The sequence below is a fragment of the Rhinatrema bivittatum genome, chromosome 2, assembly GCF_901001135.1.
Source record: "Rhinatrema bivittatum chromosome 2, aRhiBiv1.1, whole genome shotgun sequence".
In the NCBI taxonomy this organism is placed as follows: domain Eukaryota; kingdom Metazoa; phylum Chordata; class Amphibia; order Gymnophiona; family Rhinatrematidae; genus Rhinatrema; species Rhinatrema bivittatum.
The window spans coordinates 706,745,883-706,769,585 of NC_042616.1; the positions used below are offsets into that span (position 1 = coordinate 706,745,883).

The 23,703-nt window shown below is 45.8% G+C and overlaps 1 protein-coding gene across 2 annotated transcripts in view; it reads right to left on the bottom strand.

Annotated features, from left to right (window-relative positions):
* Positions 1-18,330, bottom strand: part of RBM12B (RNA binding motif protein 12B) — a 41,239-nt gene extending 22,909 nt beyond the window's left edge. For both annotated transcript variants that reach the window (XM_029591668.1, XM_029591667.1), the window contains exons 1-2: positions 18,200-18,330; positions 18,007-18,112 (exon numbers count right to left, since the gene is read on the bottom strand). The gene's annotated coding sequence lies outside the window, so the exon portion shown is untranslated. The remainder of the gene's footprint in view (positions 1-18,006; positions 18,113-18,199) is intronic.
* Between the last annotated feature and the right edge of the window lie 5,373 nt (positions 18,331-23,703).

Genomic DNA, 23,703 nt, shown 5'->3' on the forward strand with positions numbered 1-23,703 from the left:
GTCTGACCTGACCAGAGTGGGCAAATTGGAGGACTGAACCTGAACAAAGGCTCGAAAACTTTGGAAAAACTCCACCCAAGAAAAAGCAGCTGGATCCAGACCAAGCCCAGAAGGTACTGGAGCAGGCCCAACTGAACTATCTCTCATGGAAGAGACAGTCAAGGGAGAACCAAGATCTGGCGCACTTCCAGCCAAAACTGTAACCAGATCTTCTTCAGAATGACAGGACCCAGGCTTAGCAAAATCCGGGGAAGGTAACTCTCCCTGAGCATCCAAACAGTGCTGACTTATGATGGTAGACGGGTCAGGCTGAGAAGCCCTAATATGACAGGCAACACAAAGAGCAAGGCGCTTGGGTTTCTTGTTTACCAGCAACATGAGCTCTGTATGTTCAAATGGCTTGCAATTTAAAAAGTTTTGTGCACAAACCTACAAGTGCCACAGCAAAACTTGTGGCAAGGCGCATGCACTAGTGCGCCCCGCTGGAGCATATCACCACGCACAAAAAAGTTGTGTGCACTGTCAAGTCCCAACTTCAGACTGGCAGCCCTGGTGCTGCCCTGAAGGAAGGTGGTCTTATGATCGGAGAGCATCAACCTGGTGCAGCAGGAAAGGATCCTGTAGCAAAGACCTGCTGGCCAGGTGGTGCATTTTCCTTTCGCACCGAGGATGTCTCCAAGGCCTACTGCCCAGGAGGGAAGGGTTAGGTCGGCCATATAGTTGATTCGATTAAGAATGTAGACAGCCGGCTGGTGGGCGTGAGGATCGCCTGGCAACATGCCTACCTGGTGCGAAGGTGGCAGGCCTCACGTGTCACCTAGACATTATTTTAAACAGTGCTGGAGAGGAGCCGGCTGTTGTGATATATGTAGGCACCAACGACATAAGAAAATGTGGGAGGGAGGTTCTGGAAGCCAAATTTAGGCTCTTAGGTAGAAAGCTTAAATCCAGAACCTCCAGGGAGGCAGAGCTCCGGAGTCTCAATGCGTGGATGAGAATATGGTGCAAGGAAGAGGGATTCAGTTTTGTAAGGAAATGGGGAACCTTTTGGGGAAGGGGGGAGTCTCTTCCAAAGGGATGGGCTCCATCTTCACCAAGGTGGAACCAGATTGCTGGCGCTAACCTTTAAAAAGGAGGTAGAGCAGCTTTTAAACTAGAACAAAGGGGAAAGCCAACAGTCACTCAGCAGTGCATAGTTCGAAGGGAGGTATCTTTAAAGGATACTAATGATGCATTAGAATTAGGGCATTCCGACAGTGAGGTTCCAATAATAAGAAAAGTAGTCCAAGTGCCTATAACTAAAAACTCAATTAAGCTAAAAACAATTCTAACTTATCCCTATCAATTAAAAAGCAGAATGAAAATACAAACAAAAAACAAACTTTGAAATGTTTGTATGCTAATCCCAGAATTCTAAGAAGTAAGATGGGAGAATTAGAATGTATAGCAGTGAATGATGAATTAATTGGCATCTCAGAGACATGGTGGAAGGAGGATAACCAGTGCTATACCAGGGTACAAATTGTATTGCAATGACAGAGGAGCACCCGGGAGGCGGTGTAGTGCTTTATGTCCGGGATGGCATAGAGTCCAACAGGATAAACATCCAGCATGAGAATAAATGCACAACTGAATCTTTATGGCTAGAAATCTTGTGTGTGTTGGAGAAGACTATAGTGATCCACCTGGTCAAGATGGCTAGACAGACAGTGAAATGCTATGAGAAATTAAGGAGGCTAACCAAGTTGGTAGAGTGGCAATAATGGAAGATTTCAATTACCCCAATATTGACTGGGTAAATGTATCATTGGGACATGCTAGAGAGATAAAGTTCCTGGATGGAATAAATGACAGTTTTATGGAGCAACTGGTTCAGGAGCCAACAAGAGAGGGAGCAATTTTAGATCTAATTCTCAATGGAGCACAAGATTTGGTGAGAGTTAATGGTGGTGGGGGCCGCTTGGCAATAGCCATCATATGATCAAATTTGAATTAATGTCTGGAAGCAAATCCACGGCTCTCGTGCTAAAGTTTCAAAAGGGAAATTTTGATAAAATGAGAAAAATAGAAAAAAGGTAAAGTGTGCAAGAAGCGTGGTCATTGTTAAAAAATATCATCCTAGATGTATTTCACACCTTAGTAAGGCAAAATGATTACGGACATGGTTAAAAGGGGAGGTGAAAGAAGCTATTTTAGCCAAAAGATCTTCATTCAAAAATTGGAAGAACAATCCAACAGAAGAAAACAGGATAATGCATAAGCGTTGGCAAGTTAAATGTAAGACATTGAAAAGACAGGCTAAGAGAGAATTTGAAAAGTTGGCTGTAGAGGCAAAAACTCACAGTAAAAACTTCTTAATATATCCAAAGCAGAAAGCCTGTGAGGGAGTCATTTGGACCATTAGATGATTGAGGGGTTAAAGGGGCACTTAGAGAAGATAAGGCCATCGCGGAAAGATTAAATGATTTCTTTGCTTTGGTGTTTACTGAAGAGGATGTTGGGGAGGTACCCGTACCAGAGAAGGTTTTCATGGGTAATGATTCAGATGGACTGAACCAAATCACGGTGAATCTAGAAGATGTGGTAGGCCTGATTGACAAACTGAAGAGTAGTAAATCACCTGGACCGGATGGTATACACACCAGGGTTCTGAAGAAACTAAAAAATTACATTTCAAACCTAGTAGTAAAAATTTGTAACCTATCATTAAAATCATCCATTGTACCTGAAGACTGGAGGGTGGCTAATGTAACCCCAATATTTAAAAAGGGCTCCAGGGAAGATCCAGGAAACTACGCACCAGTTAGCCTGACTTCAGTGCCAGGAAAAATAGTGGAAAGTGTTCTAAACATCAAAATCACAGAACATATAGAAAGACATGGTTTAATGGAACAAAGTCAGCATGGCTTTACCCAAGGCAAGTCTTGCCTCAAAAATCTTCACTTTTTTGAACGAGTTAATAAACATGTAGATAAAGGTGAACCGGTAGATGAAGTGCACTTGGATTTTCAGAAGGCGTTTGACAAAGTTCCTCATGAGAGGCTTCTAGGAAAAGTAAAAAGTCATGGGATAGGTGGCGATGTCCTTTCGTGGATTACAAACTGGCTAAAAGACAGGAAACAGAGTAGGAGTAAATGGACAATTCTCTCAGTGGAAGGGAGTGGGCAGTGGAGTGCCTCAGGGATCTGTATTGGGACCCATACTTTTCAATATATTTATAAATGATCTGGAAAGAAATACCAGTGAGGTAATCAAATTTGCAGATGACACAAAATTGTTCAGAGTAGTTAAATTACAAGCAGATTGTGATAAATTGCAGGAAGGCCTTGCAAGACTGGAAAATTGGGCATCGAAATGACAGATGAAATTTAATGTGGATAAGTGCAAGCTGATGCATATAGGGAAAAATAACCCATGCTATAGTTACACAATGTTAGGTTCCATATTAGGTGCTACCACCCAAGAAAGAGATCTAGGCGTCATAGTGGATAACACATTTAAATCATCGGTTCAGTGTGCTGCGGCAGTCAAAAAAAGCAAAAGAATGTTGGGAATTATTAGAAAGGGAATGGTGAATAAAACGGAAAATGTCATAATGCCTCTATCGCTCCATGGTGAGACCGCACCTTGAATACTGTGTACAATTCTGGTTGCCGCATCTCAAAAAAGATATAATTGCGATGAGAAGGTACAGAGAAGGGCAACCAAAATGATAAAGGGAAAGACTAAAGACATCAACGACAAACCTTTTCCGTTGCAAAAAAATCAGCAGAACCAGGGGTCACGATTTAAAACTCCAGGGAGGAAGACTCAGAACCAATGTCAGGAAGTATTTCTTCACGGAGGTGGTGGATGCCTGGAATGCCCTACCGGAGGAAGTGGTGAAGACTAAATCTGTGAAGGATTTCAAAGGGCGTGGGAAAACACTGTGGATCCATAAAGTCTTGAGGATGTGAATGAAGAGAAGAGGCATGGGAGTGGCTTGCGGGAATGACGGCTACAACCTGGTGATTAATACCCTTATTCAATAAACATACACATGGTTAATGCGACTCCAACATTGCTCTATGCTTCAACAGCAAGAGGAAATGTTCGACAAAGGATTTGGTCTGACCCAGTATGGCATCTTCTTATGTATTCACAAATAAGCATGGGAGTAGCTTGCTTGTTGCGGCAGTTACTACCCCTAACCAATTAGGCTTGATACTTCACTTTTATGCAGCTCCAGCACTACTCTCTACATCAATAGCAGGGGTGGAAGGAAACTAGAACCAAAAAGTTACCAAGAAGGACCCTGACCTCAGCGGTCAGAGTAAAAGCAAGTTTGCTTACCATAAACGGTGTTTCCATAGATAGCAGTATGAATTAGCCATGCTGTCATGGGAACTGTCCTTCAGGGCCCAGGAGGCAGAGCTTCAGTAGTAGAATACAGAGCTTTGCTCTGTGCGGCTGTGCATGCCTTCCTGCGCAGCAGAAGATATTCTCCTCAGTCTGTGATTAAGTAGGATTCGTTGACTATCCAGGGAGGTGGGCGGATCAGCATGGGTAATTCATCCTATCTACAGAAACACAGTTTACGGTAAGCAAACTTGCTTTTTCCCATTGATAGCAAGGCAGAATTAGCCATGCTGTCATGGGAGTCCCAAGCTCCCTATCACGCTGAACAGTACATCACACACCAGATTCACCAGTTCAAGTGATATTGACTGACAATTAGTGAGCTAGGTGGCTTTTTTATTTTTAGCGTGATTTTGGTGGTGGATAGTGTAGTCTAGGATTAATGAATGACAGAGTGTAGGACGGCTTTGCCTACTGTTGCATCAGCTGCCGTTTGTTGATCTAAAAATTAATGAGACATAAAAGTGTGTAAAGATGACCATGTTGCTGCTTTACAAATGTCAATAGGCTGTACGCAACAGAGACGTGCCACAGAGGTTGCACTGCTCGTACCTGATGTGCGTTTGGAGTGGATGTCAGGATTATCTTTCGCTTTTGGTAACAGAATTGAATACACTGAGCAATCCAACTGGAAATAGTTCTTTTTGCCACCGGGAGTGCTGGTTTAAACGAGACGAACAATTGCGATGATCTGGATGTAGAGTGCGTTCTAGATGTGTAATATGCCAGCGCTCTTTTACAGTCTAAGGTATGTAGTAGTTTAGGAAAAAATATAGGAAACTATGGATTGGTTTAAATGGAACTGAGAAACCACTTTTGGCAGAAAAGACGGATGAGTTTGGAGGATCACCTTGTTATGGTGAAATTGTAAATAGGGGCTGTAATGCACCAATGCTTGAAGTCCGCTCACTCTGCGTGCCGACGGTACCGCAACTAGGAAAACCACTTTCCATGTGAGATATTTTATGTGAGCTGATTCAATTGGTTCGAATGGAGGTAACATGAGTTGTTTCAGGACAATGTTTAGATCCCAGGATATCGGCGGTTTGGAAATTGGAGGTCATAAGCGTATGAGACCTCTGAAAAATCTGGAAACCATCGGGTGTACTGAAATGAGTTGCCCTTTGTGCAGTCTATGATATGCTGATATAGCACAGAGATGCACTCGAATGGATGAGGTAGCCAGTCCTGCTGTATACATGGTGTGGAGTCCAGCAACATCTCCGGAGAACAATCTACGGGTTGGAGCCCCTTAGCTAGACACTGGTTGGCATATCGTTTCCACTTGAAACTGTAATTGTGTGTCGTGGATGTTTTTCTGGAATGTAAAAGTATTTCCTGAGCTGCTATGGATATGCCCTGCTCTTTTAATAGGAGCCTTTCAACCTCCACGCCTTCAAGTGAAGGGATGCTTGCATCGTATGCAATAGAGTTCCTTCTTCTTGCGTTAGAAGGTCCACTTGAGCTGGTAGTGTGAATAGTTCTTCCATGGAAAGATCTAGAAGGTAAGTGTACCATGGTTGTCTGGGCCAAGCTGGTGCTATTAAAATTATTTGTGCTGCATCTCGTATGTACTTTTGCATGGTTTTCGTGATAAGTGGAATTGGGGGAAAAGCATACATGAGGGGTTCCCGTCCACGGAACCAGGAACGCAACTTGTGCCACTCTGTGACTGCTGCTCCAGATAGAGCAGAAGCAAGGAACTTTTGCATTGTGTTCTGTAGCGAACAGATCCATTGAGGGCATTCCCCACTTCCTGAATATGGTTAATGCCACTTGATTCAACTCCCATTCGTGAGGGTAGAATATTCGACTGATGCTGTCCACTCGAGTGTTCACCACTCCTGGTAGATAGGTTGCTTTTACCTGTATACAGTGCTGATGTGCATGTTCCAGAATCTGAATCGTCTCCTTGCACAGTATCCAGGAACCGGACCCTCCTTGTGTGTTTATATAAAACATGGCTACATGATTGGCAGTATAGACCATAATCCATCGACCTTGAAGATGGGGAAAGAATGTCCAAATCGCATTCTTGATCGCTCTTAGCTCTAATAAGTTGATTTGCAGGTGTTGTTCTCGCGTGAACCATAAACCTTGAGTCTGCAAATGATCTAAATGTGCCCCCCATCCCTTGCGAGAGGCATCGGTGGTCAAGACTGCATTGTGTTGTGGTGGGCTGAACAAAGCCCCTTTCGTCAATGTTTGTCTTTTCAACCACCAGTCTAAGTCCCTTGTCATTTCTGCGGTGAGGGATATATTGGTTGTGAGAGGTTGCGAATGTTGTCTCCACTGCCTCTTCAGTCCTCATTGTAATCAGCGCACATGCAATCTTGTGTTTGGAACTGTATAGATGGCTGCTGCCATGTGTCCCAAGACTGTGAGAACTTGTCGTGCTGTCAGATGTGGGGTTAAGCGGAGAGATCGTAGTAGACAACACATCTCTCTAAGGTCCTGTCATGAGGTAGAAACGCCCTTGTCTTGATGGTATCCAAACATGCTCCAATGAATTGAAGAATCTGCGTGGGTTCAAGAATGGATTTTTGAAAATTGACTAGTATTCCCAGCCGGTCCAAGCACTGAATTGTCTGCTGTAGATTGTTTCGGAGCGTCTTGGGTTGCGATGCTACTAACATGGGAAGATCCGGATGCTTAGTTTCCGTAGATGTGCCACTACTACTGCCATGCATTTCGCAAAAAACTCTGGGGGCCGCTGAGAGACCAAATGGGAGGACTCTGTATTGATAATGTTTGTACCGAAATTGGAAGGATAGGTAGCGCCACGAAGAGGGGTTGATTGATATGTGCGTGTACGCATCCTTCAGATCTAATGAACAGATCCCAGTCCTTGGGTTGTAGAAGTAGTAGAATATTTTTTAAATGATACCATCTTCAATTTTTCCCTGGTTAAGTGTTTGTTGAGCTCCCGGAGATCTAAAATTGGTCTGTGACCTCCTGTCTTTTTTGGAATGAGGAAGTATGGTGAATAAAAACCCCTGTGTCAAACATGCAGTGGATTCTAAAATTGGTCGGTGACCTCCTGTCTTTTTTGGAATGAGGAAGTATGGTGAATAAAAACCCCTGTGTCAAACATGCAGTGGAATCAAGTGAATTGCTCGTTGTTTCTGAAGGGACAGTATTTCCTTCAGTAGTAGAGGTTGGTGTGGATGTTTTACTTTGCGAATAGGATGCGGGAGCTGAGGTTTTGTAGCAAATTGAAGTTGGTATCCCTTTTCCACTACTTCCAGAACCCACTGGTCTGTTATGTTCTTCCATTCTAATAAACGGGTTGAAATCCTGCCCGGCAGATACAGATGTGGTAGTGGTGGCGGTAAAAGAGGACTGAGTCTTGGTGGAAGACCTGGTTTGTTGACTCTGTGGGCATTGTCCCGTGGTTGACCTCTTCTTTGCTGTGCTTGATTTTGCTGTTGAGCATGCTGTGGTTGATTATAAGGTTGAGGTTGATATGGTTGGTACTGACGCATCGGCCTATGCCGATAGGACTGTATGCACAGGGGATTATAGTATTTTCTCTGTGAAGAGAATCTTGATGGCTGAATCATGGACTGGACCGCTACTGCTTGTTCTTTTAAGTTAGCTACAGTCTCTTGGAATTTATCCCCAAAGAGATTATCCACTTTGCAAGGTAGATTTGCAAGTTTTGAGTGTAGATCCTCATGAATGGCGCTTGAGCGAAGCCATGCGAGTCTTCTCACTGCTATTGCCGATGCTGAGATGCGAGATGAAGTTTCAAAAGACTCAAATTGTCTGCAGTAGGTGTCGGATACCTTCTTCCATGTCACTGATTTGGTGAGAGTCAGTGTTAATGTACCAGGATCGGAACATCTTGTACTTCATTTGCTGCACACATTCAAACAAATACTGAACAATATAAAATTGATGTTGCTGAATGCACGCAGACAACATTGCTCCCTGAAAAGATTTTCTTGCAAATTCGTCGAGGAGCTTTTGATCCCTACCCGGTGGGACCGATGCATGTAGCTTGGATCTTTTGGCTCTGTGCATCGCAGACTCCACCACTAGCGAGGAGTGTGGAAGTTGTTGGACCAAATAGCAGGGAGCATGCTTCATTCAAAATTTTATATCAGTTTTCCTGGATACAGCTGGAATGGAAAATGGCGTTTCCCACGACTTTTCAAGGACTGAGTCTAAGACCTTATTTGAAGGTAAGGATGTTGGCTCAGCTGGCACGTCAAATATTTTGAGTAAATCCAAGGTGTCTGTCCGTGGATCTGGCAGTTTCTGTATCAAGATTTAACAGAGATCCAACTTTTTCCAGGAATTTTGAATAGGACAGATCCTCTGGAGGAGAGTATGGTTCAGGAGGTTCGTCTGGAGGATCAGATGGGAATCCCGTGGATGAAGAAGTTAATGTTTGAGAGGAATTCGGGTCCGAATCGTACACAGGTTCTTGTCCAATTTGTGCAAGTACCGCTTGTGAAGGGGTTGGCTCCTTTGTTGTTGCTGTTACTTCCGCTTGGGAGGAGGACGAGGAAGAACGTGGGGCGTCATTTCCTGTTGGTGAACTCGGCATGTCAAAGGACGATTGCATGACTCCAAAAAAGTCAGAGTGCGCTTATGAAAGTTGTATAAATTTTTCCTTCATCTGGGTAGGCAAATTTTGGCTTGGAGCAGGTTTTTAATTTCTGAGATGGTGTGTGTGTCCAACGTTTGGTAGGTTGAGAAGGTGGAGAATGTAAGTCATGAGTTAACTATTCTCTCCTCTTTTTTTGTAGAGGTTCCTGTGACAATTCGTCAGTCAGGACATGTCTGGATGATGTATCTGACAGACTGACAAATGAGCAGGACGACCGTGATGAAGAATGTGACATGGCCCGTCCTCTTTCTTCGCCCAATGGTAGTAGTTCTCTGGAAGAATGACTACTCCTCGAAAAAAATGTTTGCGCTCTTGAGAGCTCATAAGTCGAGAGTCATGTACCCTGTGTCAATCCCAACGTGTGCTGCAATGATCTCGACGCTGTTTGTGTCATGGCTGACGTTTCTTGTGATCCGGACGTACTGTGTGCCAATGACGGCGCTCCATGCGTCGCTCTCGACGCTGTGTGCACCTTACTTGAACTCTTATGCATCGATGCAGGCGCTCCCCTTGGGACGTGCTTCGATCCCGATGTTCCAGTCAACGCTTTTGATGAATGTGGCATCGCACCCGACGCATGTGTCGATGTCGACGCTATTGGAATTGATTTTGACATATCTTGCGTCACTCGGGGCGTCTATGGCATAGTCTTCGATGCAGACGCCAATTGTAGCATGCTTTGATGTAACTGTGTCGTGTGTCTTGTGTGACGCAGTGTCCCCCGTCTTCAACCGTTTGTCTACGAGGAGCCCGAGGAGCCCCTCCGATGTGGTCAATCGAGGCAGAGACGGGTCTCTGGTCTTTTTTTTTTAGGCCTTTTGGTGCCATTTTTCATCCAGCCTGCGGCCCTCATAACCTCCAGTCCTGGACGGGTGAGCATCGACTGGCACTGATATTCTTACCTTCGGGCCTGATTCCTTTAATGGCCCCGGCGAGGAATGGGCCATGAGATTCTTCGCCGCTAATTTTAACTACTGAGTCTTCTGAGCTTGCTGCCGCTGAGCTCGCGGCGACATCCGGCCACAATGAGGGCATGAGGCCTGAATATGATTAGGCCCCAGGCACCGATAACATAGATCAGGACATGATCTTTCTGCAGTTACATTTCTTAAACCCGGAGCACCTTGGAGTTCTCATGTCTGAGGAGAACACAAAGCCCCGCGGGCAAATCCGCGCGCAGAAAGAAGAGACTGAGGGGATATCCTCTGCTGCGCGGGAAGACATGCGCAGCCGCACAGAGCAAAGCTCTGTATTCTACTACTGAAGCTCGAAGGACAGTTCTCATGACAGCATAGCTAATTCAGCTCTGCTATCAACAGGAAACAGATAAGTATGAGAAAAATAACTGTGAAAGCTTGCTGAGCAGACTGGATGGGCCATTTGGTCTTCTTCTGCCATCATTCCTATGTTTCTAGGTTAGGACTTTTCAGCTTGGAGAAGAGACGGCTGAGGGGGGATATGATAGAGGTGTTTAAAATCATGAGAGGTCTAGAACGGGTAGATGTGAATCGGTTATTTCCTCTTTCAGATAATAGAAAGACTAGGGGGCACTCCATGTAGCACATTTAAAACTAATCGAAGAAAGTTCTTTTTCACTCAACACACAATTGAACTCTGGAATTTGTTGCCGGGTGGGGTGGGGGGGGGGGGGGGGGGGGGTTAGTACAGTTAGTGTAGCTGTGTTTAAAAGAAGGACTGGATAAGTTCTTGAAGGAGAAGTCCATTACCTGCTATTAAGTTGACTTAGAAAATAGCCACTGCCATTACTAGCAATGGTAGTAACATGGAATAGACGTTTTGGGTACTTGCCAGGTTCTTATAGCCTGGATTGGCCACTGTTGGAAACAGGATGCTGGGCTTGATGGACCCTTGGTCTGATCCAGTATGGCATGTTATGTTCTTACCAACATCCTCTGGAAAGCAGCAAAGCACGCACAAGCGAGCACGAAAATACTGCCTCGGCCTACGCACAGCGCACCAAGAAAAGCCTACCGCAGGGCCTAGCCCACCTGGGCCGTTCTACCCACTAGGCTGCCCAGTTCCCCAACGAAAGCAGGAAGGATGTCGGTGCAGCGCGAGCACAGAAACCGAAGGCAGCCTAAAACCCCGAAGAGTCATGATCTGTTTCAAGACAGTGAAAAACAAATGAAAATCTGAGATGGCCATCTGGCACCCAAAGATACAAGTCTTGAAGCCGCTAATCATGGTTTTCTTGGCCCAAAACTTCAACACTTTTTTTTTTTGCGCAGAACTGAAAACTTCTGAGGGGCTACTGAGACAGCAGTTTGAAAAAAAGTAAAATATGCAAAGCAGCAGAAAAATTAGGCCAATAAACTAAGCAATAAAAATAGGCAAGAACACAGGATTGTAGAGACTGGAAAAACGTCCATGCAGTAACTCAAAGACTATCACAAATTGGAGAAATTATTTATCTTATAATTTCATTTTCCTTATATAGACAGATGGACTCAGAGCCAGTGGGTTTTCCGATCTTTCCAGGTATTGCACCAGGATTCTACAGACATTTAGGTGGCGAAGAAGGCGTGAGTCTTCAGAGTCCTTATGCTCGTCGGGAGATGGTTTGGTTCAGATGAAAATCGGAAACCACGTTCGGTAGGAAGGAAGGAAAGGTGCACAGCTGTATGGCTCCAGGAGTGAACCTAAGGAAGGGTTCCTGGCAGGATAGTGCCAGTAGTTCGGAGATACGACGAGCTGAACATATTGCCACCAGGAATACCATCTTCAATGTTAAGAGGCGTAGTGACAAACTGTGAGCTGGTCTGAAGGAAGCCCCCGTTAGGAAGTATAATACCAGATTGAGGTTCCATAGAGGAACCAGCCACTTTAGGGGTGGCCGAAGTTGCTTAACCCCTTTTAGAAAATGGGTCATAACCAGATGAGCTGCTAGACGGCTACAGTTCACTTCGGCTCTGAAGGAGGAGAGGGCAGCTACTTGGACCTTGAGTGAGTTGAGAGAGCCCCTTCATCATACCATCCTGTAGGACCTCCAGGATCATGGGATTTTGGCTGTCCGCGGGAGAGTCCCACGGTCTTCGCACCAGGCGTTGAATATTCTCCAGATCCATATGTATGCCAGGGATGTGGAGAACTTGCGTGCTCTGAGCAGGGTATCAATCACGGGTTTCGAGTAACCACGCTTCTTTAGGAGAGTCCTCTCAAGGGCCAAGCCATAAGAGAATAGAGATGGATCTTCGTGAAGAATTGGGCCCTGCTGGAGAAGGTCCTTGTGTGGAGGTAGGCACAGAGGAGTCCCTGTAAGAAGTCTTTGCAAGTCTGCGTACCATGGGTGTCTTGGCCAATCCGGGGCTACTAGTAGAACTAGTTCCCTGTGGTGTTCTATCTTGCGGATGACCTTGCCCAGTAGTGGCCCGGGGGAGGGGGGGGCGTCAATCCCTTGGGAGTGTGGCTCTCGTCTGTGGCTGAAGAACCTGGGGACTTGGGCACTGAGGTAGGCCCCAGCGCTTCACTATGAGTTGGAAGGCTGTGGTCGACAGCGTCTATTTCCCCGGGTCCAGGCTCCCTCTGCTAAGAAAATCTGCTGAGATGTTATCTTTTCCTGCGATGTGGGAGGCCAAGATCCCTTGTAAGTTTATCTCCGCCCATGCCATGAGAGGATCTATCTCCAGGGACACCTGCTGGCTCCTGGTTCCCCCCGGAGGTTGATGTAGGCCACCGTTGTGGCGTCCGACATTACTCGAATTGCTATGTCTTGGAGTCTGTGGCTGAATCGCAGGCAAGCTAGTCTGACTGCTTGAGCTTCCAGGCGGTTTATGTTCCATCCCGCCTCTTCCTCGCTCCATTGGCCCTGGACCATCAGTTCCTGACAGTGGGCTCCCCACCCTTGCAGGCTCGCATCCGTGGTAAGCAAGATCCAGTCCGGTGGGGATAGGTTTACTCCTCTGCTTAGGTGGTCTTCCTGTAGCCACCACTGAATCTGAGAAAGTATCTCTGCTGGAAGTAAGAACATAAGAACGTAAGAAAATGCCATACTGTGTCAGACCAAGGGTCCATCAAGCCCAGCATCCTGTTTCCAACAATGGCCAATCCAGGCCATAAGAACCTGGCAAGTACCCAAAAACTAAGTCTATTCCATGTAACCATTGCTAATGGCAGTGGCTATTCTCTAAGTGAACTTAATAGCAGGTAATGGACTTCTCCTCCAAGAACTTATCCAATCCTTTTTTAAACACAGCTATACTAACTGCACGAACCACATTCTCTGGCAACAAATTCCAGAGTTTAATTGTGCGTTGAGTAAAAAAGAACTTTCTCCGATTAGTTTTAAATGTGCCCCATGCTAACTTCATGGGGCAAATTGAGTAGTCCTGGGACAGTGGGTTCCATCGTGAGAGCAAGGATTGCTGGAGCGGTCGCATGTGGGCCCTTGCCCATGGAAAGACTTCCAGGGTTGATGCCATGAGGCCTAGGACTTGAACACAGCCCCATATTCTGAGGTGCGCATTGGTCATCAATCATCGTTAATCCATCAGCTTCCTTCTCATCAGGAGAGGAAGAAAGACTTTGTTCTGTTTGGTGTCGAAACGGGTTCCCAGGTACTCTAGAGACTGGGAGGGCTGTAGACTGCTCTTGCCCATGTTCACAATCCAACCGAGTTCCTGCAGTAGGTTCTTGACTTTGCTGGTCACCTGCGGGCTCTCTTCCGAAGACTTTGCCCCGATCAGCCAGTCGACCAGGTAAGGGTTAACCAAGATCCTTTCCTTCCTTAGTGTTGCTGCCACGACCACTATGATTTTGGAGAATGTTCTGGGGGCAGTTGCCAGGCCAAAGGGTAGTGCTCGCAACTGGTAATGGTGACCCAGTATCGCAAAACGTAGAAAACGTTGGTGCTCTTGGTGGACTGGAATGTGAAGGTAGGCTTCAGAAGGTCAGGAACTCCCCTGGTTGTACTGCCATTACTACGGAGCAAAGGTTCTCCATGCGAAAGTGTAGTCCGCAGATGACAGTTGACGTTCTTGAGGTCCAAGATGGGCCGGAATGACCCTTCCTTCTTGGGAACGATAAAATATATGGAATAGCGCCTCATATTTTGTTGGGGCACAGGAACCTGAGTTGTCGTCTTCAGGCTGAGTAATCTTGTTAGAGTGGCTTCCACTGCCAGTCCGAGGAATGCTGCAGAACTCCAGAGAGTAACTTTCTCGAATGTTTAGCACCCGAGATCACGTCGGACAAATGCGTCGGACAGAGTTATTTGCCTCTCTCAAGAGGAGTAAGCAGGAATGTGCCACCAGTGCGCAGTAGGAAGCAATCTGCCGTGTCATTGCTGTTGCGTCGAAGGCCTGCTTAAGGATGCCAGTCTTCTGTCCTGAGTGTCCTTCAATGCAGCCCCTCCCTCAATGGGAATGGTTGTTCGCTTTGAGACAGCGCGGGCCATGGCGTCCACTTTTGGAAAGCGCAGGCATTCCTTGGTCACTGGTTCCAGAGGGTATAATGCTTCCAAAGCCCGACCTCCCTTAAAGCTGTCCTCCCGAGCATCCCACTCCAGCTCAACCAGTTCCTGAATGGCTTCCATCATCGGGAAGTAGCATGAGGCTTTACAAAGGGAACCAGAATGGGGTTCTTCTTAGGTTCCAATATAGGGTCCATGCCTGGAATACCCAGAGTCTGGGAAACAAGGGCTGGTTGAGCCTGTGTTGCAGCTCGGGGCTGATTGAGCCTGCACAAAGGCTTGCAGTCCTTGGAAAAATTCTAACCAGGAGAAGATCCCTGGGTCCCTGTTAATCCCAGGGGGAGTCTGAGTAGGGGCCCCTGAGGTGCCCTCCTGTGGAGAAGTCATCTGGGAGTTGCATAGGTCCGGGGAGCTATCAAATGTAGTAGCTCCAGACCCGTCCTCAGCGACTGACCAGGCTTTCCCTGGGCTTCTTCACAAAGCTGATACAGGCAGGCCTCTAGTTCAAGCTGCGTGGCTCCATGTGCAAGGTTGTGCAAAGCGAGTTACTTCTCAGATGCCGGTACCATTGAATCTATGTCTAGAATTTGTGCGCAGCCATAATTATGTGCATGGTATTTGTGCACGGCCGTAGTTATGCGCAGGGAGTGCACTCAGGTGTGCGTGCGGCTAACTTGTGCCTGCGTTCGGTTGTGTGCACGGCCCAGCTGTGCACGCAGCTATGCTTGCAACTATGGGATGTGCACAAGTTATTCGCATCGGCCGCCGGAATGTCCTGCGCGTACCGCCGAGGGGAAGAGAAGATGGAGTCAACGACCCTCGCGTGCAAGATGGTGCCGCCCCCCCCCCCAAGGGTCTCCAACTGTGTGGACCCTTGCACCGGATCAGGGCCTAGCCTAACCAAGGCAGCTCAACTCAATCAGTGCTCCCTTTTAACTCGCTGGACGCAGAGAAGGTACAGCAATCTGAGCACTGGAGACCTGAATTTAAAGTTTCCTTCTTACCTGGCCTTGGCGCTTACCTCTTGTGCATCGGACGGTCTCCAGCTGCAGGGGGTGAGGGCTTTACCTTCACCGCCATGCTCGGATGTGCAGCCGCTGCCTTTCAGCCACTCTGGGGCTAAGTCCACACTGGGACCAAGGCACACCTCTAAGGGATATCTGAGATCACCTCAGAAATTCTCAACTGGGGAAGGGACCTTTAGGTATCACCTCAGGAGAACGGGGCTCGATCTAAAGGTAAATTTATCTTCTTGTTGCAATTTTCCTAACACCGTGCTAGTGTATGGGATAGTGTCCACATCTGCTAGGAGACTGAGTGATACTGAGGAAGCGAGGTCAGTGCAGGGGTATATGTACCCTGGATGACTTCAGCTTGAAATCTGACTCCGTCTCACATCTGCTAGCAGAAGAGCACAGTACCCACTGGTCCGAGTCCATCTGGCTACACGCTAGGAAAGAAAATTTGTTTGCTTTTTCACTCTGCCCATTTTAAGTTTAAGGTTCAGTTTAATAGAGCAGAAACTTAAAGATAAAATGTGCATTACAGTTTTGGGCGGGCATGCACGCCCCCCCCCCTTTAATAAACTTTGGAACGGCCATAGCTGCACCAAACTATGTGGCATTTGGTCCTATTTTTTGGAAGGGGGGGGACGACGACCAGACATCTAGCTTTTCAAAGTTGGAGGACTGCTTAATTACTGATGGGGGAAAGTTGGCAGCTCTCATGATAAATGCATGCCCTACTATGAGTTTGAAACAGATGGACCCAGCTCTATCAAACTTTGTGTGAAGGTAAATCCTGGGGGAACATTTGACTTTTCCACACTGCAAAGCTGAATGATGGGGGTAAGAATGGTACCTTTTTAAAATAAAATGCATGGAGAATTGAAGAGAGACTACACTATCACAGCCTGATTTGACTTTTCCATCTATTCACTTCATCTGTCTTTTATTCAGCCTAACTTTCTTAAAAACTCTTCTCTCTCTCCTTTCCATAGTTCCTGCTAAGCTAGATGCATGAGCGATTGCGCGTACGTTTTACTCATATTTGTTCACAAGTTCTACATGGTCACTCACAAATTTGTGTTATATACAGAAATACAATGCTAATACTGGCGCTCAAAAATAATTGGTTTAAAAAAATGTTCCTCATATGAAAAAAAGATTTACACAAATCTACTCACTCCTTGAAGGAGTCCTTTCTCTAATTTTTTTTTTCTGCCTCTTCCCCCAAGCTATCTTCCTTCCTTCCCATTAGTTGTTCTCCCCCTCTCAGACCTCTAACCTTCTTCCCTCACTGGATCCTTTCAGCTGCTCTCCAGGAGCCAGAGATATTCCTTTTATATTTTATCTTAACAAAAATGAACACTGAATATGAACAGAGCAATAAATATTTCTTTAAAAATGGCACATTTACTAACTTATGTAATAATTCCAAGTTTGAAAAAGTATCCTGCAACATTTCCTGAACACCTTAAAATGCACCCCTCCATAAGATAAAACGCAAGGTACCAAAAATGGAAGCCTTTTGTATATTCTATGAAAAGTACACAAGATCCAAATATAGTGCATAAGCAACTTCCCATCTTAGCGGCCTTTTCCACCAACTCAAACGATATGCTCAAGCAATAAATGCTCACACCAGGTTACTTTCCAACTACATTCAAAACAATACAGTAAGTGGAATTCTTCTGCCCAATATAAGCATTAAATAAGAATGTTAATTAGTCACACTATCCAAACCTAATATGAATCTATTTAACATTTTCTGCCAACACGCGGATCATAAACTTTTTCAAGCACAAATATTACAATCATGTCAATGGCTATTCTGAAATAGCAAACAGTTTGATCAAAACTCTGAAAGAACAAGCTTAGAGAAACAAGAATTTACTAATCATTTTTTTAGCATTACATTTTATAAATGAGCATAATTGAGGATTTGTCAAATTTTAGTTCCACAAAAAAACTAAAACCTGAAATTCGTAATCAACCATAATTTTTATATCTCGAGCATACAAATCACAATTCAAACGCAATACTCCGAGAATATTCAATGCATCCACAAGAACTGAGAACTAATATTCCTATGGGAAATTCCATGTAAATAAAGTGAACGCCTTACCATAACACTTAAAAAATTAGTGTGATAGCTAATGGTATATGAATAAAAATTAAAATCTTCCATTTACAACAGGCTAGTACTGTAAAATGACTACGTGAAGAAATCAGACCCTACCCGTATCGAGTACATAAATGCCGCTCAAAGAGTAAAAAATCAAAAAGCAGTCTCTCCCTGATGTATTTCGCAGGAGATAAAGGGGGGCACATTCCGGCTCTTACTCCATGAAACAGAAGCGGCCATCTTCTATATGCAGAAGGGTAGAAACAAGGCACCGCCATGTTTTCAACAATCGTCTAAAAAACGAGCTATTAACAGGGACATCAACTGCCAGTGTCCTGCGAGAAACAAACGCCATAACGCCAACATCGTTCCTGCCGCCTATGCCACGGAACTGCCCCTCGTGTACCAAAGCCTGTAGCCAAGAAGCCAAACCCACCTTCCTCGCATCACAGAAAGCCCAGATCCACGACAGGCTGCTGTGCCGCGACTCGGCGCTCCGTCTGTCCACGTTCGCCCCCACTTCACCTGTGAAAAGGAATACCCTCCCCGAGAAACGTACACAAGGTTAGAATGATTCGCAAGAGCTACCAATAACCAAGATAGGAATCACTATGAAGAGCTTCACATACTGTTTTGGGTTTTTTTTACAGACAGCTCTCCGCACTCGCACACCCAACACAAACCTGCAGCAAAATGGCGCCGTTGCTGCCAGAACGAGAAAATCAACGACGTAACCCCCTCGTACAGGGCATGCGCGACTCGCTTTTCGCGCCACTGAAATTTCGACATCTCTATGGCGACAGCAGTACAAGGACAAAGAGTAGAATGGTAGTAGGCTGGAATCTCTAACGGCTATCTTGTGATTGGAAGCCAGAGCAAGGGTATTAGGATCTGTAAACGAATTTTATAGCATTGCGCTTCCCCCCTCCCACCTAAAATCATCAATTTATAAAATCTTTTACATGAAAAAAGTACATTTAACTTGTAGTCCTCTGAAGTAAAAATATCACTTGCAACGTGCATATTATATTTACATACACTGATCTGGTGCCAACCAAAAAATCCTGTAAAAAGACTACATAAGAATATGCCATACTGGGTCAGACCAAGGGTCCATCAAGCCCAGCATCCTGTTTCCAACAATGGCCAATCCAGGCTATAAGTACCTAGCAAGTACCCAAAAATTAAGTCTATCCTATGCTACTGATGCTAGTAATAGCAGTGGCTATTTTCTAACGGCCGATTCAGTAAAAACGTGGGAGAGCGGACGATTCAGTATGTAAATTAGGTGGTGCGGTAGAAACGGGCAAAAGGAGGCGCTAGGGACACTAGCGTGTCCCTAGCACCTCCTTTTAACCTGGAGCGGCGGCTGTCAGCGGGTTTGACAGCCGACGCTCAATTTTGCCGGCGTCAGTTCTCGAGCCCGCTGACAGCCACGGGCTCGGAAACCGGACGCCGGCAAAATTGAGCGTCTGGTTTTCAGCCTGACAGCCACCGGCCCAATTTAAATTTTTTTATCCAAACCTTTTTTAAACCCAGCTACACTAACTGCACTAACCACATCCCCTGGCAACAAATTCCAGAGTTTAATTGTGTGTTGAGTGAAAAAAAACGTTCTCCGATTAGTTTTAAATGTGCTACATGCTAACTTCATAGGGTGCCCCCTTGTCCTATTATCCGAAAGAGTAAATAAGCGATTCACATGTATCCATTCTAGACCTTCATGATTTTAAACACCTCTATCATATCCACCCTCAGCCATCTCTTCTGCAAGCTGACTCTTGGAGACAATAAAGGACTATTTATTTATTTATCGAGTTTTATATACCGTCGTTCGGTTTAGCCATCGCAACGATTTACAAAGTTTCAATGTTTAACAGAGTGTTCAAAAGATTCCTGCGATTGTTAACATAGTTATTGTAGGCGTTATAAACGTAGTTCAGATGTCAAACTATACAGGTTATATTACGTGCTTGTATTGGTTCCACATGTTTACTTAGGGCCGGTAGGGAGGGAAATAATAACATCCAAGTTTTTAGTTCTTTTTTGAAGGTTTTTATATTTTGCTGTGTTCTAACAAATGATAACAAATATTGGGTGTGGGCTTGGCCCTCAGAAAACCATGAGTAAATTATGTAATCACATTCCTACATGCTTGTTATTGTTATAATGTAAACCGAAATGATATGTAAATTTGCTACATGAATTGCGGTATATAAAAATGGTAAATAAATAAATAAATTGAATTTTAATTACAATATAGTAAACCTCCAGGGGCGGTTCAAAACCATCTGCTGCCTGAGGTGAGGGTTTGCCCCTCACCAAAGCATAGCACAGGTCAAATCACTGATGAGGCCAAGGTGGAAGTTTCCCACAGAAGCTGGCTCTTTTGGTGATTTGAAATGCTGGGAAGGGGAGTTGGAGAGTTAAGGGTTCTCAGAGAAATGGCAGATAGAGTGTCAGTGATAAAATTCCTAGGAAGTTGACAACCCTGCCCGACTCCTAGGAACACTACCACCTACCTCCCATCCCTTCCCCAGCATTTGCCCCAGGGATGGTTAAAAGGTGGAGGTCTGTGTGTGGTGTACTTTCTTAGGACTGTGTAAGGGTATTAGGTGCTTATGGCAAACCTTACAGCCTTGAGCCAGCTCCACACCCCACCCCACCCCCCGCCCCGGACTCTCCCTGCAATTAAATAATATACATTAATTTTAAAATTTCATATTAAATACTTCCCTGATCCAGTAAAGGGAGATTTTACACGAAAAAGGACATTCAAATATAGTCTTCTGAGATAAAAACATCACTTAGCACATCCTGTATATTATATTTACATGCACTGCTGTGGTGTCAATCAGAAAACCCTGCAAAAAAGACACCTGATGCATATATCAGGCCTATTATAAAGCATGCTAGATGTGGGCTTGGCCCTCAGAAAGCCATGAGTAAACTGAGTTATAATATTGTAATCCTTTCATTCCAAAACAGCACTAAGTACCAGTACCAGCATGCAAACAGTAGCAACCCTATCTATTATTTATTTATTTATTTATTTATTTAGGCATTTTATATACCATCTTTCCAAAAGAAGATCACAATAGTTTACAAAAGCAACATTCACAATTTAGGTCAACACAACATCAAAAACATGTTAACTAGATTGTTACAATAGTAATTTGTGATGATCAAGTTCCTTTTAAATAACCTTCATGAAGTAGTCACTGAGTTGACTTAATACTCTTTACATCTCTTGATAATTGCCCCTCGTTCATCAAACAATACCTATGTTATTTTCTGTCTGTTATTTTATGTTAGATCATATGCATTTTTTAAGCTCACCTTTGAAGCTCTTTCTTTCAGCATTCATTTCCAGCATTCAGGTAGAGAGTTCCACAGCTTGGGGCCTGCTATAGAACACATTCATTCTCTTATTTGTGCCAGATGAGTTCTCCGTGGTGTAGGTACGGTTAATAGTCCTTTGTTTTGTGATCTAGTGGTTGCTGTGGTATGTATAGTTGGAGAGTCACACCTAATAAGTGTTATGACTTGTATGTGTGTGGACCCTGGGCCGAGGTGAGAGGTGTTACCGCCCACAGGGAGGAGCCCTGTGAGCCTCACCATCGGGAGGCGCGGCCTCAGCAGACATCAGACACAGCTGTGGAATAGAGTCTTTATTAAGAAGTAGAAAGACACAGCCCGCGGAGCTGGAGAGTAGCAATTAGACAGTCTGAGCAGAGGGTACACCCTAGAGAGGGAATACCTTAGAAGTGCGTATCCGGTGATAGGCCCGCGGAGCGGGGTTATACCGAGAAAGGTCTCTCCAAAGTAATGATGCGGTAGTGGCCTGCAGTGCAGGGTATACACCGAGAAAATTCCTCACACCTGAGTTGGTGTGGTGGTGCCCCAGGTACAGGAACACGGGCGAGGGTCCAATAGTGATGGTGCGGTAGTGGCCTGCGGCGCAGGGTACACCGAGGGTATCCTCACACTGAGTTGTTATGGTGGTGACCCGAGGAATGGGCACACGGATGAGGATCCCGTAGTGGTGCTGCGGTAGTGGCCTGCAGCGCAGGGTACACCGAAATAGTTCCTTCCTGGAGAAGAAACAGTAGTGGCCCGAGGTACGGAATACACAGGAGAAAGTCTCACAAGGTGGTAGATACAAAGGTGGTCAGTAGAGACAAGGTACTCACAGAGAAGTAGTTCCTGGCGAGGTCCTGGGGAACGGGAGAAGAGAGTAGTCCAAGGCAGAAGGCCCTCCGAGGAGCGGATAGCCAGAGATGAGGAAGGGCCCCCGAGGAGCAGGTACCCAGAGCGTCTCATGCCAAAGTGCAGCCTCAGGAACAGGAAGTCCGTAGGGACGGAGCGGATTCAGCAACGAGGGGAACTCCTTGCTAAATCATCGATAGGCAGGGCCAGTCAGCTTAAGTACAGCAGGCTGAAGACATCATCCATAGGAGATGCCCCCGAGGTTCCGCCATGACGTGTAACAAGAGTGGCCAGTGCGCACGCGCACGTCTACATGATCCCTGAGGCAGGATGGTGGTCGGCAGCAACCACGCTTGTCCCGGGAACGCCAGGAAAGTCGGCAATCACTGGCAGAGGCCGCCATTCTCCCCAATACTGACAGGCAGCAAAGAAAGAGGTGAGCATTAGTGGTCGCAGCTGTCTGCAACCGACGGACGTAACAATAAGCAGGAGTTTCTGTCATTGATTATGCTGAAGATTAGTGTTGGCACTTTGTAGTGGATTCTGGAGGTCAGTGTAGATCTATCAGCGATGGGGTGATGCCGTCAAATTTCCTGGTCCCCAATAAAAGTCTGCTAAGGCATTTTTGTAGTAGCGTGTACTGGTTTTAATAGTCCTGAAGGTAGGCCCTAGTAATAGGGGAATTGCAGTCCATCTACATTTGAGAATATAGAACAGTTATAGAACAGTTCGGAAGTCCTGCAATGTTAGTAAGGTTTCAAACAGATGTAAGATTTGTGTTGCGTCGTTGGTCTCAGACAGCTTCGACCCTTGTGCCTCACCTTTTTCTCTTGCTTTTCCCCGCTGGCCTTGGGAAGATGGCTACCACTGCATCTGCAAGCCGCGTCCTCCGGCGTCCCCGGAATGGCTATGGCAAAGCCTCACGCCATGTTTCTCCTAAGGGTCTCCTAGGGTGCGTGCGCACACGCCACCCACATCTTTATCCATGGCATGGCGGGAACCTCGGGGGCGTCCCCCTCGAGTGACGTCACGCTATCTGGGTATTTAGCCTATGCTTGTTTGCTAGCTCGTTGAGTTAGCAAGGATTGGACACGTCCGGTCTAAGCTACTCTGCCGCTTCCGTGCTGCCGCTGGGAAGCTCTCTCTGCTCTTCGGGGTATTCTCTAACTGGGTACCCGCTCCTCGTGGGCCCTTTGCTTTCTTTCCACGTGCATTACTGGGATCAGGTACTCGTTCCTCGAGGGGCCTGCTCTCCCTGCCTCGGTGGCCTGTTACCATCTACTTCTGCCTGGTGGAATCGACAATCTTACAGCTACTATCTAGTGAGTAATCTAATTCTCAGTCTGTCTCATCTACAGCTCTGCCATGCTGGGAAACCTACACCTGGATATCCCTATACCATCTTGGTGATACGGGTTCCCTCTGCTGAGGGTCCCTGGACTGCTACCTCTGGATCACCTCACTACTGCCACCTCTGGTGGTAAACAGCTGTACAATAAAAGACAAAACTGTGTTTGTGCATCCTGAGTCTAACCCGGTACTGTGGCTCCCCACGGGGCTCCTCCTCATGGGCGTGGTCATCTTCCACAGTACCCAAGAATCCACTCAAACATCTCGAAACCATAACAGATTGCTAACTCCATGGATTTGGCTCAGTTCACCGCATTGCAGGCCATTCCAGGCCTGGCCCAGGGAATCTCCGAACAACAGAACGTGCTGGAGAATTTGACTGCTGCATTTAACCAGCTGCACGCACAGATTAATTCACCAACCACCACAGGTAAAGAAGTTACACCGCCAGAAGTGACTGTCAAGACCATTGTACTTCTATCTGCTCCAACAGACTTCTCAGGGGAAGTTTGGAGATGTAGAGGATTTATCAACCAATGTTGCATGAACTTTTCCCTGCAACCTAATCATTTTC